This window comes from Anopheles coluzzii, chromosome 2 (assembly GCF_943734685.1).
Source record: "Anopheles coluzzii chromosome 2, AcolN3, whole genome shotgun sequence".
Classification (NCBI taxonomy): Eukaryota; Metazoa; Arthropoda; class Insecta; order Diptera; family Culicidae; genus Anopheles; species Anopheles coluzzii.
The window spans coordinates 47,567,855-47,588,454 of NC_064670.1; the positions used below are offsets into that span (position 1 = coordinate 47,567,855).

At 42.8% G+C, this 20,600-nt stretch overlaps 1 protein-coding gene across 3 annotated transcripts in view; it reads left to right on the plus strand.

Annotated features, from left to right (window-relative positions):
- LOC120949703 (mpv17-like protein) overlaps nucleotides 1–20,600 on the plus strand; it is a 143,430-nt gene that overhangs the window by 66,225 nt on the left and 56,605 nt on the right. For 2 of the 3 annotated variants that reach the window (XM_040367166.2, XM_049605322.1), the window contains one exon: nucleotides 17,923–17,983. The exons of the other annotated variant lie outside the window; for it this stretch is intronic. The gene's annotated coding sequence lies outside the window, so the exon portion shown is untranslated. The remainder of the gene's footprint in view (nucleotides 1–17,922; nucleotides 17,984–20,600) is intronic. 3 annotated transcript variants of the gene reach the window in all.

Below are 20,600 nucleotides of genomic sequence, written 5' to 3' on the forward strand. Positions count from 1 at the left end.
TCTAAAAACTCTAAAACCGACTGTTAACAAAATCCAAACCAAGGGCCAATCCAGCACGATTTATGTACGAGGACCAATAAATCTTTATGGTATGACAAGTAGAAATTCTTAATTGTTCCGTTACTGCTGTGTTTCGTGCCATTGGGTGCAGGTTTGGTGTTTCATTTATCATCTTTTTTCTACCTTCAGTTCGTTCTCATCGGGTTCGTTTGCCAAGCGAATTACCACCGCCAGGTAAGTCCTTGCTCGACTCCCCGCGATACCGTTCCACGCTTCGAGTCGCAATGCGTTGAGTGTAGTGGCCGGAAATTGAATTTATCCATAGTTACTCGATTCCATGCCATAGCGATGACGAGCCCGTCAGAAAAAAAGCGATGGTGCAATGTTGCCCTGTACTGCAATAAACCGCAATATCGTATTACTACAACCATTCCGCAGGCGGGCACGCACGCACACTCGTCGCCGCGCACTCAACTTCCGGCGTTCGCGTTTTTAATGGCACCAATAAACAGACGGATTCGTTATCTGCCACCACAACACCGGCTGGCGGACGGGGCAAAGGGAGGTAAAGAGGTGGGATCTCCAGTATTGACTCACCTTTGCCCGCTGAGCGCATCGAAATGGTCGTGCCTACATTTTTTCCCCTCGGGTCGGTGCTATTGATCCCGGTGGAGCGCGCACAGTGTGGAAGGCACCCGCGGACCGGTAATGATTTCCCGAACCGCCACGTAATCCCGCTATTTACTGCTCCAATTTTTACTCTCCTCCCTCAGCGTCAAATTCAATCCAAATAAAACTGTTTCCATTTCTCGTTTATTGATGAGCTGCGGACTTGCTGCGTTGCTGCGGTAAGCGGTGGCGCAACGGCTGAAGGTGCGCTTGTAAACAGTACAACAGCATGGCTGCATCGACAACTGCGCAAACATTATAACGCAGCAAAATGTTTTGCAAATTATTTGACCACTGCCGTGAGGCTTTTGTTTGGGAATTGCACCATATAGGGGTGGAATGGAAAAACAATCGTTAGAGGAAATAATAAAAGTACGCAATACATTTCACATTGTTGCTGCAATCGTAAATAGTGCATAGAACCATTCCAAGTCATCATAACAGGTTTTACGAAAATCCTACCCATGGAAAGGAAACAGTAAATTATCATATTTAAGCAATCGCTTACGCACACGTTTGCTCACACAAAACGAGTAAAAAAACGAAAGAAAACAAAATCGTCCAACGACGGCAGTTCCGGACGTTTATTTGCATTCGCGTAATAACGTTACCGTTTCCGATTTGCTCGCCTGTTTACCGATACGATTACGCGATTACGAAAGGCGGTTAAAGAACTAGCCCCTCTCGAACCGTTGCCTGCCTTTCTGTAATGGTTTATTGTAACGTTGGAAAAGTCGTTCTTTTCCTCGTCGGTCTTTTGATCGCTTAGGACGAAGCGTCTGCCATCGGTTGTCATCAGTTGTTCCAATAAAGCACCTAGCAGCTACGAGGTCTCCCGTCTGCTTGTTACTGTGTCCTAGATGATGCAAAATAACCATCCCTACCATTCTGCTATCGACAAACGACAAATCGGTCACCGGCGCTGTTGTTTGTCCGGAAACACGGGGGTCGTAAGCGGGCGTGCGCTGGCTGCAGAGCCGAACCCACCAACAACAACAGTGTGGCGTAATACGATTTAATATGACATCCATGATTTATTACGGTTCACTTACTCGCTCTCTGGCTGCTCTGTTTTGCTGGTGGTGGGGTTCTGCATGTTAAACCACGCCAGGCTGCTGCCTTGTCACCCCTTTTCACTGTACGCCCTATCTCCGGTGAGCCAAAGTGCATCGAACGCGTACGGGTCGAAGTATGAACGCACCACCGCCAACCATCATCATCTTGCTCTCGTTCCGGATTGAAAGCCGTGATTAGTAGGAAGCACGGCTGTGCCTAATTAGTTACAATTAGAATTCTTATCATAGTTTGGACCTATACGCAGCGGGTATGCTCTAACGGGTAATGCGTTCTCGTCACGGACCGTTCCTTCTGTGGCACAACGTTTTGAGTCGAACCACAACACAGTCGCAAGGCCGCGAACAGCAAGGATATGTGTGTGTGCTGTTAGTGCGTCTTCTTCGATTCGAGGGGTGTTATAGGGAGGTGATTGACGCAATCCTAAGGGGTTGTAGTTTTGTTTTCTTTTTTGTGTGTGTGTGCATCATTTCTGTTGGCACGCGGATGTGAGGGAAATCTATGATGCGTGCGGGGCCCTATACTGGCTTCGGGCTTCATGTAGTTTGTTTGGCTTAATAATTAGTTACTTTGTTTGCGCCTGTCATCTTATCCTGCGAAGTGAACTGTAGGGTGTCGAATTCGTGACCGAGGGTTTTAGACGAGCATTTCGACACGTGCTTTATAATGATTATCTTACAAATGGGTTCGCAGTTGCACTATCAGATATGAATAGTTCGGTGCGATGTTTGGTTAAAATACATTTTGTTTTTTAATTATTATTTTAAACTTTATTGTTATACTCAGGGAATACCAATTATCAAACTAATGAACATTCTGATTGGGTAAACTCGCTATGGGAAATAGTGGGACATTAAGTTCCGCTTTCTGTATGATATTTAAATCCAACATGAACTTCTTATTACGTCGAGGGACTTTACCTCTGCATCATTGGGTTTGATCTTTTTGAAACAGTATTTTATTAATATTTAAATAAACATATAATTGATTTCATTTCATTCAATGCAACGCGTAATACAAAAGTAATCTCGGGGAAAATGTAAATGTAAAATATTTTTCCGAGATATTCTTTATAAATTTGACGTGGAGTATGTTTTCTTCTTCCTCTTTGTTCTGTAATAGCTTATAGTTTAATGATCAATTCTTCTTGCGGATTTTACATCGTTGCTTACCTTGGAGAGATAACTTTAACATGCTCGACTACCGTACACGATGTACGGCTGTAATCACTTGAACATCGCTGCAAAGCTGCACCGATTGTATTTGTATCCAAGCTGAAATGAGAATGTACGTAGGAACTATAGCTTCGTACAACGACTCTATTTTGAAACTTTGTAAACTATTGAATGCTCTTTTCGAAACTTTTAACTTTAATTTGACAACACAGACTCTCGAAACTGGGATACTACAATCTTACATAGTTTTAATACGTAGCAATAAGGTGCAAGGGTCATAGTTCATGTAGTATTAGACCCATAAAATGTCTTGAATAAATAAATAAATCAATCAATTAATGAATTGATGTACCAAAAAATAATGCTGCTACGCTATTTAAAATAGATGAATGAATAGTGTAAATCTTTTCAATTTAAATAAAGTAGAAATATGTAGAGATAAAGTAAAAATAAGTTGAGCTTTTGACGTTTGATAGCAAACTTGCGAAAATATTAAACAAAAGGAATTAAATACAGAGAGTTTAAACGAACATGTGTTTGTTTATAATAGTTGCAGATATCGTAGATACTGCTGATGTTATCGTGTTTCTTTTTGAAATTTTCGTTTTTTACTCCAATAAGTGAAAATTTTACTTTAAATCTTATAAAGTTTGAGTATTAGCAAAAAAACTGTATTATTAATCCGACACTTATCATAAACCTCAAAGCTTAAATGTAACATGAAAGCCACATGTATATTCATTGAGCATCGTTTTCCATTTGAAATCGTTATCGTGATAAATGGTTTGGAAAAAACGAAACACGAACAACAAGCAACACATCAAACTTCTCGTTTTACTTAAAAGCTGAGCACTCTCTTAACTCCTCCGGGTATGATTAATATCAGCGAACACACGGCTTTCTCGTTGCTGTGATACCAACAAAACACAGATAGAAAGGTCCCTTCGATAAAATCATGCTCTTGAAAAAAAGAAGTGAAAAGAAAACAGAAGCGAATGTAATGTTTTCACACCTTTTTTTGACACACAATCATGTCACGGTTTGCCGTCACACCGGGGTACGGAATTTTGCAGCCGACAGGCGGTATGAACGCTTTTCAGCACACCTTCCCTGTAATCCTTAGCCCCGATTTGAGAAGATCAAAGAAAAACGATAGGCTCTGCAAATGCAAAGTTTGAAACCAGCGGAAACACATCCAAATCAAATGCACACTCTGGCGCGTGTACCGATGGCGAACACTGGCAAGGGGAAGCGTCACTCGATTGCAGTGCGGTAAAAACAGGGTGAGGGGGGGAGGGTAGAAGGGAGGAAAAGTGATTGCTCCGGTTTGTGTTTTTTTTTTTACTCAGATTCTATGGCAGTCGGGTCGGGGAGGCGTGGAAGTAGGATGGGAAACATAATTTCGGGGATGCTGTTGGCTGTGTTGAAATGGTCGCGTGATGTATCGGATATCAAGGGCGATGGATTGCAGTCATTTCACACTGCTCTTCGGGTTTTTTTTCGCCTTTCCCTTTGCCCATCATATGCTGCATGCCTCTACCACCACCACCACTACTACAAGCCAGCCAGCGAAAGGAGAAGAAGGGATCACATCAGTGCAATACATGTGATTTGTGGCGGGAGATTTGTAACCGTTCAACGAAATGGAACTTTGAAGTTTTCTGATGCCATAAAATGGAATTGGTATGCTGTTTGCGATTGATTTATGGATGGCAGTTTTCAGGATATAGCTGCTATTACTGTAAGTGAGTATCGGTTTTGCGATTGCACGAACACAACACTCCGATGTACAGATAGGTCCGGTGCTGTAAAACATCAAAGAAATCGATCGTATCGAGGTTTTGTTTTTTGTTTTTATAAATTGTAGAACAGCACACAAAATATGAGTAACCGGGAACTTGAGATTGAAACAAGAGTTAATAGTACTTGCAAATTAATTTAAGCGAATAAAAGCGTACGCTGCAAAAACGATCCATTAGTGGTGCCGTACAAGCTGGAGTCGGGTGTTTTTCTTCAATCGTTGGTTTTCGAGTTTCTGAGATTCTTCCGCGCTCGGATCTTTCAGAACTGGGACAGGCGTGTAAAATATTGATTGTTGGCCGGTGAGTTGGCGTTATGAACCATTCCTTTTCATAATTCAGCGGCGCACTGCCGGGCCCAGCCAGGATGTGCGCCTTAAAATGGATGATTTTGCAGCAATCTCTCTTAACTGTCGAGCCGAACCGAGACAAATGCGCGAACGGGCAATAACGGGGCGAAGTGGGACGGGCCGATCGATTTGTGTTCGGATATAGCCCTGTGGAGAATTTTATTTCTGAAATCAATCATTTTTCATAATTAACCATATGCTGCTTGTTGGATTGAGGTTTGTAAGCCCAGCAACACATTCACACAACTGCGAAGACTGGAACCGTTGTTAGGGTCGTGCTAAGGGCAGAATGGAATTTAAAAAAAAATGAAATAAAAATACAACCGTAACCGATCGGACGTTGAGAGAGATCGATCGAGGAAACGGTTACACAATGCCCTTGTGTGGTGTTGGGCTTCACCCCTGGCCACCCCTGCCATCGCATCCTCGCATCGTTTCTGACACCTATACACATGCTGCTGCACAAATGGGTAGGAAATCGAATGGAACGATCGATAAATAAGCTAGAGTAGTAATAAATTTTTAACACTCAAAGGTACGATTATGTTGCGCTCCAGCATAGCCAGAGAGAGAGAGAGAGAGAAACCAGCCTGAAGGTACCACTGAGAGTATTGAATTTAAATACATCCCCGATCCTGTGCCGTCGTGGTTTGGAGCGAAGCATTTCTAGTCCAAGGGTGAAGGAAAGGACAAAAGGGGGTACAAAAAACATCATAACAATGGGCGTTGTATAGCATTGAAATTGAGGGGGTGATAGAGAAAGAGAAAGAGAGCGGGAAGCCCTGTGGGCTTTTACACTGATCTGGCAACGGCGAGATGAATTGGTTCTGGAAGGGAAGCACACACACATACACACACACACACACAGCACGATCCGTTCCGGCTGAGGGAAAGCCTTTCGGAAGGATCAATTAATGGCGAAGGACGGGCTTTTATGTTTCCTTTAACGCAATTAAACCACTCGGCATAGTAATTAGAAATTATTCTTGCCACGAGTGCACGCACAACCGAAGAAGTGCCTGCTGCACGGATCCTTTCTCCGTTTAGACGCACAACCGCCAGTCCCGTGGGTTACGCAGGGCCGAGATTTATTTTCTGTAGCATAAATGAGCCCAGAAACACTCCCCGGTGGGTCCTACGGACATGTGCTTGCGTGTGTGGAACGAACAATTGAATGCGTTCGCAAAACAGGATAATAGGATTTCCCAGCGGAATCCGATGCGGCCTTGGTTATTTCGTGTCCGATGCGGGCGCATTAGACCACATGTTATGGAAAAGATTTGCCATTCGCCCAATGAAACATTGAAATAATTCAATGTTCTACGGATGTTGCCGAATTTACCTCATTTAAGTTTGAATGCAATACCCAAACTTTTGGAAAAAAGTGCGTTTACAAGTGAAGCTGCGGGGGGTTTCACCGTTTCAAGAACGCAATTTTGTGTGTACCTCTTCTCTCGGTGTGTGGATGCTGCATCATCATCGTGTCTGCTTCAATCATCATTCATCATACAATTTCGACTGAGTTTCAACCCCCTGCCTGAGCATAAAGACACAAAAACGGGCAGCGGCGGCCGTATGCTCTTGTCGGTTTGCTTCTTTCCGTCAAAACCACACCACCGGGAAATGATGCAGCATCCGTAAAAGGCCGTAAATGAGTGGTTCGAAGAGTCTGCCGCAGACAAGAAAACAAATCACTTTCGCGAGTCATCTCTTGAAACGAGCGCACAAGCATTTGATTCAAAGGTTGTTTGCCGTGTGCCGTATTGTTAAGATGTTGCACGAGCTTCGATTTGAAGCAGCCTCAACCACTCAGGCTCGAGTTGATGCATACAGCCACACAAACACACTTAGTATGCAAACGAAATGAGTTACCTGAACGATGGAGGTTATTAAAGAACAGCCTTCAGAGCCCGCATGACCCGGCTAAATGATTGTGGTTCAATCCACTAAGCACAGTATAGAATTTATGAGTCTTGGTGTTGGAAAAGTGATTGGTTTGAATGGGTAAACAGACGAATAAAAACAAATGGTTCGCCGTTGTGTATCTTTTCGTCAAACTTAATATTTTGTATTCTCTGTAAAATCTGTTTCGAACGAACTTTGAAATACTTTTCCATGGTTTTCCATGTTATTTTTACATTATATAATTGTATTTACTGATATTCTAATCTTCTTCTGTTAGTAATTATTCTAGTGTAGTAGTTGTGGTTAGAAGGATTTGGATTTTATTCATCCTGAAGCAGCCACAGTAGAACTATAATACAATTTTTGGTTACGAATGTTTGTATCCTTATTTAAACAGTTCATTGTGATCTGGATAGAGTCTTACAAAAAGTTTAAAAGGCTCATAATGTACTTGTGTAATGAGGATTTTTTTTTTCACAAATCTTACAGGATTATCACTTCAGATTTGATGGTAAAATCACAAATCATAAATAATTTGGCATTTTCTCTATCTATGAAGTTGATGGACTGGAAATTATCTTGTTTGATATTCAAATGTGATGAAGGATGATACTAACCTGATAAGCTGATTTATCATATGAATTATAGTGATCTAAGGATAGTCTTACTTTTCACTCAATTATTGTACATTGGCCACTGAACTGTCTCATAAATACATGAGACATTCAAGTAGAAAGTCTCAAAAGTATCCCTCCTATTTCATGGTCATAGATTCTCAGTTGTAGATTAAAGTATATCTATAATTTCAATTGTTAAAATGTTTTTGTTTTAAATCATGTGGAATTAACAATAATAACCCATTGATGTAAGAGTTGGTTTCTCAGATTATTTATTGAAACAAGTCATTGTTTGAAATGCTTCCAATACTGTATTCTCGGTTTGGTATAATTTCATACAATGTGTAATAAACTGAACAGACAATTTATCTCTTTTCTTGCTCGCATTTGGCATTGACTTTAAAAAGCCGTTTAGGTAAGGGCTATTCATCTGCCAGCGTTAAAATTATTCACACAAAAAACTTCATTAATTTCATTCCGTAATGCGTTTACCATCATCCCAGCCTGGTTTCCCCATCATTCATGCTGTGCGGAATTTTTGCAAAAGATGGAACGGCTTAACAAAACCCAACCTTCATGCCATTGAACGATAGATCGTTAGCAACCTTAATGTCAGCCTTTTGTGTTAGAGACTATTGAAGGAAACAAGGGAAAAATGTTGGGAACTTTGTGTGTGCGAAGCACAATCTTTTTTTATCTCTTATCGATTTGTTCAGAACAAATGGTTTAGTTTTTCTCTTTCCGTTCGACCTACCCCTTGAATAAGTGTGTTCCTGGAATGTGTGGGGCATCCTTAGCCAAGGCAATGACTCAGACATCAGTTTTCGATCGATAGCATTCCGCACGGAGCGCACGGTTTCGTTCCAGCATGAAACCAGCATTCGATTGTTTTAGCTCTCTATGTTAGTCTCCCCATGGGGAATATCGTCCCAACCTCTCGAACGGCTTGTGAGAACAGCCCGTGCCTGAATGTGTTTTTTTTTGTGCGAGCCAGTGCCCTGTGTGTGAGTAGGTGTGACCACGCAGGGTTGGGGAAGGGTCTGGTTTGAAGCATCGTGCGGCCATTCCATCGAGACTGGCCACTCGATATTAATATACGCCGAGACTCGTTGTTCGCCTTTCGGCTCGTAATTCTTTGCGCATTTTCCTTCGATTGGCGCCGCCGGTCGAAGCAATTTCACCGTTGCGCACGATCAGACGAAACAGGACTGGCGAAGGCGGTGATGGTGGTCGAGGTGAAAAAGCAGGGTATTAAAAGAGTGTGTTATTAAATTAAATTGATTCATTGAGCTCGTGAAATTAGTAAGACCCGGCCGCGTACATTGTGCGCTCGCCTCCAACGTCGGCCGCTCGAATCGCTCCACCATCCCCATCCTGCTTCACTGGCTGGCACTTTGCAGCATCACCAGTGCGTGGATCTTTCCCCCACCATTCAAGTCGTCGGTACACGAGTACAGAGGTTTTAGGTTAAACGAGATATCGCTTCCACACCGTAGTACCGTAGCGCTCTAACCTTCGGGAAATTGATCGACCCACGGGTTCACAGCGAGCAAGGGCGGGGGCGGCAAAATACGGCCGCGGAAGATGGTGGAATACCCGGGTCGTGGGTGGGAAGTGTGAAGGGAAATTGGACTATAATGAGATCTCGCGCAAAAGATCGAGAAAGATTGATGAAGTGATTTGATTACTGCCGAACGTACGAACGCGAACGGGCCAACGAACGAACGTCCAACCGTACGGCGAGAGGTCCCGGCGGTGGCCCGGCGATGGTACAATGAATGGATAAATTTAAACCATGCGGGAAAGATGAGATGATTGTCATTACGAAACATCGTAAGGCTTCGGTCTCGTAGGGGATTGTTTGGGTTTGGGGAAACGATGCAGAATAACTGCACGAATATTCGGAAGGATTTAAAGATGGGTTTAGTGACGGTTACTTGCCGGAAAAGCGTCGAGAAATCAAGGCATGATTTCCAATCTAATCGGAAGATCAAAATTATCTCTTAGTTGTGATTTTTGCCCGAGAAATTTAACAATAAATTAAATTAGCGAATTTAACCTAGAAAAATAATACCTGATGTACGTTGGTTTTGGGTTCATGGTTGCAATCTTTCGAGTATTAGGAGTAGTTTGTAGTTCATTCATTCTTCAAGTTCACTCATTTAAAGTGATATGACAATAAATATACCATTTGCAGGGTTGATGAAATATTTTTCTATGTAAGCAATTGTTCGAAGGGTCCGATATTAAAACAACTTATCCTTTTTTTCTCCAACTACCAAACCGTGTCAATCAGGCACTTTAAACACATTTCGGCTACAACGATTTATAACAAAGCAGTATTTCGAAAATCATCTCGACAAAATGAAACAACAAATTTATACGTCCGACCTTGGGAAGTATGAAAAAACATTTCATGATTGTATCTCTGCTATTCGTCAAGGCAAATAAAACTGATAATAAAAAATAAACTCTAATTATACCATTTCACAGTTCACAATTTTAGCCGAAAATCATTTCTCAATCTTTCATTTGCATATCATTTACGCAACGAACAAGATCAACATCTGCCTACCTTAAGTCCTATTTCTGACTGTGGTTGTAAAAACAAATCGCTTTAAAGCATCTTATCTATAACCCATAGAATAAGGAAGGTCACCATACAACTGGGCCAAGCAAATGGGTTTTGTTTGGTACCTTTTCCGGTACTTTACACCAGCACCAGAAAGGGAAGGGAAATATGATATTGCAGTGGTGTAATAAAACTGAACGAAAGCAGCTAATATAAAAACAGAAAATAAAACATTCGCTGCAAAGCGAGCGATCCAACCGACTCGTCGCCGGTGAAAATGACAGCAGCAGCGCTTCAATCGGGTTTTTTTTTGGCAAAATGCTGTCCGATTCTGAAATTGGCCAATTGTTCATGCCAAATAAGCCAATTTTATGATTATTAGCCATTTATAAGCAGAACGGATGAGTCGCCCCGAGAAATACTCGCGTGGGGCTGGAAGGAGGGGATCGCTGCAGTGTGGTACCCAATAACACTAATCCACTTTTTAACAGCTCTCTTACTCTCACCCCCTGCAGCAGTCAGCTATCCCATAGTTACCGATGTGTGAGTCCGTCCCAGGGTTGTCAGGGGATCTGGGGAGCAAATCGACAGAAACGAACCGAATATAAATGAACTAATTTTACAATCATGTGAAGCTTTTTTTCCTTCTCTCCCCATTCGCTTTCCTGTGCTGTGCTGTGGCTCGCTTGCCACCTTCAAACGGGCATCAAATTACGTAAAGTAGTCCCGCGTCGGGCGCATTCGGTCATCTTTGGCATGTCGTTAAAGTTGATGAGCTATTCAGTGTAGTTTTCTAGGATTTGAGAACGAGTATCACCGGTGTGGCCGTAAAAGCTAATCACCTGCGCATGGTAATGATATGCTGTTGGGGATTTTTTACATTTTAAAAGTAGCTCTGCCCCCCCGCGGCGACTGCAAGATGGATAGCTGTTCGAAGGGAAAGTAATGAAACGGACGGGCTAAATTAGAGCTGTACGCTCCGAGCAAGATCAATTAATTAATTAAAGTCCTTAATATAATTACAACCACCATAATTTTAATGGAAATATTCTTTGTCCAAGCTGCACTGAGTCTATACCAGGATCCTGAACAGTGCATATTCGTTTGGTAAGTGCTCCTAATTGGAGGTTTGCATGCACTGAAATCGTTAATAACGATCCTTTTAAGGGTGTAATACAACTGTCCGAGCCCAGAAAAACACACAATCCACATTTCCACCAAATATAAAACCTCATTTACAAACAAAATTCTTCGCCAGCCGATACTGCACCGGAAATGAGCCCGTAGACACAGTAGAGTGGGCTGGTTTTTTTGGTTATTCAAGCTGCTATCAGCGCCAACTTATCATAAATCATGCATTGTTTTCACAGTGGCGACTGGGGCGACTAGAACATATGTAAAATACTTCCGCCAACAATCGGCGGGCAATTTGAATGCTGTAACCCTTTCCTTTCCCCTTTTTTTTGTTTACAAGCGACCAGTCCACTCCAGTTCCCGCTTATCAATGTGCCATTAGCTACGTGTACATTCCACTCAAACGCTCTCCGCTGCCATTACTTTCCGCCCTGTGCAACATTGTCGGCGCTATAGCATTAAGCAACGCGAACTACCGCACTAACGCAATCATAAAGAAGTGAGCTAAAAGGCTGCAAACGCACACAAACTCAGGGCAACAATAAACAAGCACGAACCTCAAAAAAAGTACTCTCCCTTAGTGCTGAGATAATTCAAGGGTTTAATTTCTCTGAATATTCAGCAACTAGCGTCCGAAATTATGGCACAACCGCGCTCCGAACCCCATCATTTGCTACCTTATGGTGTTCGTTTTCTGGTCGGCCCCTTCCTACCTTCGCGGTGAAGTTCGACGTGCAGCAAGCAGGGGCCGATATCCGTAGGTAATGCCAGATAAACCGGTACAACATTTAAATCGATTCATAATCATACAATTACCATTACCATTCATTTCACGTCGGTCGGCAGGAGACGAGGTTTTCAGGTGGCAAGAGGGCTCGCTCGGTACAGGGGAAACACACATTTCCGCTACTCCGGTGAGCCGTGAAGGCTGAGAGGGGCGAGTTCCTGGCGCCAGGACGAAATAGCTCCGAAACAACATGCCGAATTTCGGGCTTGGAAATTCTGATGGCAATAGCCTACTGATGGATGGTAGTAGAGGTAGCAAGCGGTTGGGGATCGAACAAGTGTTTTACCTCACATTGTAGCTTCCACCAGGCGAGGTGTACTACCAGTTACCGGGATGGTAATCATGCGGACGAAATTGAGCAACACGGAAAGTTTTATGTTAAAGATATTGTGCCGTGAGCCGAGTCGTCACAGCCTGTTCGACAATTTCATTAGGCCCCACTATGTGTGTGTGTGTTTGGCTCATTTCGATGTGTCATTAACGATGTTCAGCTTTTGGAGCTTGCCGAAACTTTGCCGAATTTTGCTTGCAAGAGCTTTGAATCATCAACGGTTATGGCGAACTTTAATCAACCGCTGACACGCGGTGCACGGTGACATTATGAACCAAAAACAACGTACTTAATTCTTCTCCTTCCAGCCCCAAAAAACATCCCATCCAAGTGAAAGGGATACGCGGTGTGCGTGTGCGTGAGTTTCTTTTTGGCTCGATTCTCAAGCGCACGTGAAAGCACCAGCGACGACGACGACGACCAGTGGCAAGCCAAAGATTCAGGTTTTATTTTCTTCAACAAATTATGTAGCTCTGACCTTTCTTTGCAATTTTACGGCTTCCTTCATTTCAAGCAGCTGCGATAAGGAAAAAGGGATTCCCACCCAGCGATGCAGCGCACCCAGAAGTGGTCGTCCTCCGCACATCGTTGGGCTCTGGCGGCTGCTGGTGCACCCCTCGCTAGCGAGGTTTGGTTTTGCAGGTCTTGTTGAATTTATAATGATGATTAAATTATAATCATCATCAAGCAGTAGCACCACCGGCAGGAGCGGCCTGAATGTTGAAGTTGGCGCAAGAAACACGCTCGGTTCACCGGCCATCGCAGAGGTTTAAATAAATTCCAAACTCTCTGTCCCTAAACGTGGACTAAACGCAGCGGTGGCACTAAAACCTCTGGCCAAATACAAAACGATACAAAGAAGAAAGAAAAAAAAACTAGCTATCCCAAAAATATTTTCCCCTTATCAACATCAACAACGATATGCGAAGCGAGACTGTGCGTCGGGTCTGTTTGTTTCGGTGTTTGGAAATTAGATTGAATATTTATGCCGACGGTTGGTTGCTATCTCTCGGTCCCGGTCCTTTGAGACCCTTTAATGGGACGGTTGACACTTAAGGGGTGGCACGACACGACGGCTATAAGCGACCCCGACCCGTTTCCATGTCAAACTTCGAGCGGCAAAAGTACGGCTTTGTGTGGCTGCTGCCCCTGCCAGTCCCTGCCAGTAGACCGCTTTTCTAGATTTCCCTCCGTTCTCATTCGAATTACGCCCGTGAATGGTAGAGAGATTATCTCTTCGCGTTCAAGAGTTGCCTTGCCTAGTTTTCCGAGATTAGACGTAGGCCTGAATTGCTAAGGATTTTATCGCGAGATGTTGGAAAAGCCGTGCCAAGACCTACGGCCTCTGCCTTGTGGGTTGTGGCTGAAAACAGCGCGATATTATGTAGCTCTCTTTATGCAACGGCATCCCCTCGCCGATTCAGGGGCACACCAGTAAACAATGGCACACTTTGCTTCACTTTACGTTCTCTCAAACCCAAAAAAAGGCCAACTTTGTCGCGAGAGCGCACCGCACGTTGAATGCAAATGGCTGTGCGCGCTGAAGTTACCACCACCGTCCCATCATTATGAAGGTAATGGCTGTAGTGTGCAGTTTTATCGCTCATTTCTCGAACGGCTGCCTGAATTGTTGCATGTAAAGCTTCCTTTATCTTGTTTGCTGGATAATTTGGTACGGTTTGTGTTTGCCGTTTTGTCGCATGAAGCCGGCAGCTCCACCGCCAGCAAGCCGCGTCACGTTACGCATAGACAATTTCTAACGTGTCAACATTACTATTTAGATTTTATTCGAAAATTATGCACACGCCCTCGGTACAATGGCAGCTGAATTTAAAACACAGCCAAACAAAAGGTGCTGCTTCAAAGAGTGCAGCCATTATTCTTGATTATGTTTGCGCACTGTTGCTGCGACTATTTTACGCGAAACGCTGTGTTAAGCGGAAAGGTAAAGAAGCCCCGCTCACGTCATAGTAGTGGCCCAGCTCGATGAGAGTGTGTACGCATGACGCACGCAGGAAGTGGACCGGATCGGCCAGGGAGGGTACTCGAAGGCACATTTTTCATCGTTTGCAAGACTCATTAAAACATCTGGCATAATAAAGCCAGTGTCGCTTAGCGTTTCAAAATGTCGCGCTGGAGATGATTGCGCTGCGTACGACCCCTTCCCACATGCACATCCTCCCCTGTGAGAGGAGGTAGCTTCCTCGCCGGTGCTAATGGCCAGATATCGGTTTCGGGGTTATTCCATCGAGGTTTGATGGTCTACGTGGTTTTATGTGCGTTTTTTTTTCGTTCATGTGTCATACAATCAGCTATCTGCCGTACAATCCGGTTGCCGGCATATCACCATATTGATGGTTGAAATTTTGGAACATCGATTGCCAATATGTCGGCTCAATTCATAATTCATTCTGTGGTTCCCCCTTCGACCCAGTCGGACACGTACTCAAGCCACGGCATTCCCCAGGCGATTGAATTTGATGCATTTCATTATTTCTGGAACGTGACTGGAGTGGCGTTTCTTCTCCGCGGTAGGTTGTCGTTGTTTGCCCGCGTTGGTATGTTGGTGACAGCGAGTGGCTTTATTTTTCCACGATATCACATTTTCCTTGTCTACTCCTCGTGGTCGTCCTTTCCTTTCCGCTTGCAACCATGCAAAACCCGTGTGCCAGTGCGTGTCTCGATGATTCACAAGCACACACGCGGACAAGATTTGAGATTTAATTCCCCCTGTGGCCACATGACCATACACTTGCGCGCTCTCTCTCTCTCTGTCCGGTCCATCACGCGTCTGGCTGGGCCATTAGATAAGCGATTGACATTTCCATTCAGTTTCATCGACTGGCCTGGTGGGACGTGATTCTGCGTACGATAAAGAAACCTGTGGTCGCTCGTACTCGCAATGTGTGTGTTGTGAAATTCGTTCCTATTATTACACTGTCACATGACGATGCATATGTGCGGCCAGTTCTTACTTACGTACGCGTTTGCACAGCCCCATCGGGGGTACTCATATTGTGCGGTTTGAACGATCGAAAGATGACGGACGCTTGATTCCAATCGTAAATTAGACGATCAAGTGTGCTCCTTCCCCTACGAGATCAGTGCCAGGTGCTGCAAATCTTCACCATGATTCAGTTAATGTCTGACAAACACACCAGCAGCAGAGCCCCCCTGTTCGTGTCCGGATGGCACAGCATCTTTATACGAGCAGGCATTTAAAAAAAGGGTACAGTGTGTGTAAATTTGGCTAGCAACATTCCTTTCTTCCACTTCACACACAATCTAAATTGCCCTTTCAGCGGATTTGTGCGCTTCAAAGTGTCTTCCTACGCGTCCGGATAGCTGACGGGTACAGCGCGCGTGTGTTTTAGAAAGGAACACATTTTTGCACATTTTATTACTCCCTAATGGCTACTATCTGTCCGCGAGCGATGGTTTATTAGGCAGATCTCTCCCACGGGCCAGATAGCTCCGGGGGCCTGCGTTGTTAAAATGTCACACAAATGGAACTGATATGCTTAACATCATCATCAGCAGCAGCCGCCGGAGCATCATCTGCTTGCAGAGTGTGTGTGTGTCTGTTGGCAGAACAGAATGTTGTTGGCATGGTGTTCATGGTGTGTCATAAATTCTGCCCAGAGCTGGTGTGTTTTCTCTGACTCATCGGCACAGTTGCATGTTTGGTTATCATTTTAAAGACACTCTACCATACTTACACACTTTGTAGGTTGGTTGAGTATTGCCCTTAACGCGCTGTATCCTAACTTTCTATTAGATATTGACATGCAATAGTATATAAAACACTGTAAACATGCCTTATAACATGCAGCTAGTGAAGAGAAAGTGACCTTACAACCCCGTAGTGTCGCACCTTTGTCGCAGCAAATGTTGCCATCGTGTGGCATCTTTCCAAATGATACAAAAAAAACATAATCTACCTTCCACGAAGACGATTTGCTGAAGAGGTTAACGCAGCACAGACCCCTACTAGGGGTGCATATCACGTCAGTGCGCCATTGCACTCCCGACACAGGCAATGTCCATCCCAGACGCAGCAAATCAGACGCTAGTGACGAATCGGTCGAAGCGAAATCAATTGCAACGGATGACGACGAATCGACAAAATATATTTACACACATCCTTCTGTGAACACACCCGTCCCATGCCCGTGGTCGCCGTGCCTAGCCAAGCATTGTTTCTGGGGTTTCCGTCTGTAACGCTCAAGAAAAATGACAACTCATCAGTGTGTGCTGCCCCGTTGCCTGTGGGACATTGTTACAGCATGATGGAGAGAGGGTACAGTATGGTGCGGCACCGATCGTGTACAACTGAATGGCTTGTAATGCCGCTGTGCACTGCGGGTCTTAATAATAATAACACTGCAAACATACATATTTTCGAAGACCATTATTTATAATTTCCTTCATTTGTTTGTAACTGGTCGGTGTGTACGGGGGTATGGTAGGTGCAAGGGCGGGCAACCGTAACATAAGTGGAGTTTACTTGCTTGCCTGCTTCCACCTTCAGCTTTCAAACCGTCAGAGCTGTCGGAACCCATCGGACGGGGTTAGAGTTACCACTGTGTAGCATAAAATTTACTCGCAGCAGGTGGTAAACGAGGGCCTGCGACCATCGTTCGTACCGTTCTCTCTGTTGATGCTGCCTGTTCGTAGTTGGGTCCCGGGTCGATCAGAGCAGTGCTCCGGGGACTGTTTGTAGCGTCAAGAACAGCAATCACTGCAACTGAGATGTATTTGGCAATCGCACACTGGTTCGGGCTGTTGCATTGGTACTAGGGAATACCGGGGCAGGTGGTCTTGGGCCCCCGGAGAAACCCCGGCTACAATCTCAATGTCAATCTTGAAAGCAGAAACAAGGGAAATCAGTGAGTGCAGCAGCGCTCGGTCATTGCAGTCGCAAGTCAGTCAAAACTTGTCAATTTGATTTGCTCGGCAGAAGGGGATTGCATAATGAAGCTCAATCTTTTGCTTTACTCGATTAGAAAATGTGTGTTCAGTTGCTGTACAATTTACCTTTTATTCATTGGTTATATAGATATGGTTAGCATAAAGATTCAGAAACTGTTAGCTAATGAAGAGCTAATGTTAGCTAATCTAGTTTTGATCATTCGTATTTTAAAATAGAGTTAGTTAAAAATTCACTTTACGGATTTGTTGATTTTAGAAAGGTCTCAATTTTAAATTCACTAAATTCTCAAACGTAATACATTGCGAGTATAAAACATAAATATTTAAGAAGATTTTACATTTTGTAATACTATTATGATCTTATTCAATAACACATTATACTGTTTAGAGTTTGTTTCTGTTTCTTCTTCTATTCATATTTTTTAGCGTTTAGAATAGTCTTCAATGCACTAGGCGACAGCAACAACTAGCAAAAAGCAGTTGTACACTATCCAAACAATCATGTTTACATGCACTACTATATATGTTCAATTAAAATGCTTATTGTTCAATGTGGCTTACCTTCTCGTTTTTGCAGGTTGATCGTATAGGTTCGCTAAACTGGAATAACAAAGCGATATTGCTGCAAAAATTTAAAGGTAAATGGTTTTAAAGGTCTATTTATACAATATGAAACAATATAAAAAATGTAAATGAGAGATAGTAATCCAACGACACTTTATAGGGTAAATGTACCTATAGTGGTGGTAGTACCAATAGTGGTGGTATTGCACTAAAATGCGGTTCATACGGCAAATTACAAGTAATTAAGTTATTTAAGTTAGTGTGAAATGTTCTTTAGCCTTTTACAAATGGTTTAAAAGTTAAATGGGGCCATTCCGTTACTTAGTGACCGAAAAACCCATTATTTTGTGAAATGAGTCAACATTTTTCCAAAATCCTTAGGATTTCATAACGAAACTCATTTTTCTGTTAACGTTATAAATGACCACATATCCACGCAATTACTAGTTTTTCAACATAACTGTTATGAAATGTTATTGTTTTACTAAAATTATTTGCCTTTTGACCATATTTATGCAATTTTGAGTGTTTTTTACCATAGTACCATTATAGGTACACAAAACAGGCATGTTCCTATAGTGGTTATAGTTATAAAATCAATAAAAACAGGTCGTTTTAGATTTTTTCGAGGTTATTTTCGACATGTCGTACTGTTTACACTAAAATAAGCAACAAAAATGAGTTTTATGTTGGTAATTTACCAAAAATTCGCTTATATGGCTGAATGAAAAATTGACTTCAAATCAAGCACACTCTTCCGGGTGTAGGTTGATGACAGGTGTGATGCAGTACTTTAGTCAATAGTTTCATTGATCAAATTTATACATTTTTTTACGATCAAATTACGCAAGAAACCTATATTATGGCAGTAATCCTTGCTATGCATACGAAAACAGCTTCGAAACTAAGTTTCATTGATATTATACACCGTTTTTGATGCATCTTTGTTTACCACCACTATAGGAACACAATACGACGACTATAGGAACCATACCACCATTATAGGTACAACGAAGCAGTCACAAAAATATGTATTTTTTCGTAAATTTGATGTGTTTCATGATAAAAATGGTTGTGATTGCGTAGATAAAACATATTCCAATTGCTATGTGTTAAAATATTCAGAAATTATCCTTCCTCACACTTTAAATCCATTAAAACACATCGGTACCACTACAAATTGCACAACTATTGGTACATTTACCCTAGTCGATATTTGTAAAGATAAAGATTTTTTATTGTTTTATAGAGCGTTTGGGCCTTTTGGCTGACATTCGAAGCTTTCCTTTTATTCTTATTTACAAATTATTGCTAACGGCGATGTATATGGTTCGATTAAATTTTGTTATATACATTTACCGCTTTTAAGAAATTCACTACATTGTTTTAATTTTCTTTGTTGTTTGATAATACTTCATCTATATTGTTTCCTAAATTGAGTATTTCCCTTTACGTGTCGTTTGCTACTCACTCTGTTATTGTAATTTCGCAGAAGCTGTATTTTTCGGGATCAGATTTAGTTGACAGGTGTGTGAGACGAATGTGATCTATTCGGAGTCTAGTCAGAATCGCTTGCTCATCTCATGGCCATTGTTATTTTTAAAAACATAAGGCGTTACTGTATTTTTAATTTATCTAGGCTTGTTTTCATTCAATTTTAATCATTCGTTTTACTAGGCCTGAAAGGTAGTGTTCTCAGTCCAATTTATAATGAAGCAGAAATGATAGGCATATAATTGTTTCTTTAAACCTTCCTTACACAAGAAAATCAACTGTTTAAGTTGTGATCCTCTTCAATGAAATTTGTGTTTGCTGGTATTGCCGTGCATAGCTCAAACTCTCTAATTACGATTAGGTTGAAATGGTTTTGTTTGAAATAATTTCAGCGTCTCATAATTTTAAAATTGCAAATTAAATTCACTAATTTCCTTCGCATGCCGATTCAGAGAAGCGACACTAAGGCTGCATTTACGTCATGTATTTGAAAGACTCACAGCTCTCCCAGTCGCTCGAAACGCTGGAAACTAAATCAACCGCTTCCAATCAATAAACATGGATTATGCCAGTAATTTATGCTTGTCTTTTGCCAGTTTTATCCAGAAGAGAAAACGCAACCCGACCCCGGCAGCAGCAACAGCAGCGTGGAGTTGGCAATTTATATCCCTTCCCTCCCTTCTCGGGACGACGGGCCACCATTAGCACCATCAGCGCCGCGATAGTGAAACGGAGTTGTCGTCATCGTAACGACTGTTTACTAACCGTTTGTGGCAACAAATTGCACTTAGCAGCTCCGGGCAGCGAGCTTCCCCAACCAGCTCGGTGGGGCTCACGCGGGACCGGGATTAGTGTAGCGATTGTAAATAATTCGCTCTTTGCGCTTCCCTTCGTCTGCTTCGGATACACTTTCTTCGCCGGGTATGTCAACAAGAAGGGTACGCACCCGCTAAATGCCACACACACAACGGCCACCGACCGACCTACATTGTTGGAGCACAGTGAGAACGAATTATGATGAAATCGCTTTGAAGTCCCTTCTGACTAACCCTCTTTGGACCCAGGGTCCGAGGTTTGTTCAAACGAGACTGACTGGTGTGGTCAGAGTGGACTTAATTGAGCTAACAAGAATGGGGATTAGCTTGTGGAAGGAGAAAACCTTGCTCGGTGAAGGTATTTTCCACGACTTTAGGATTT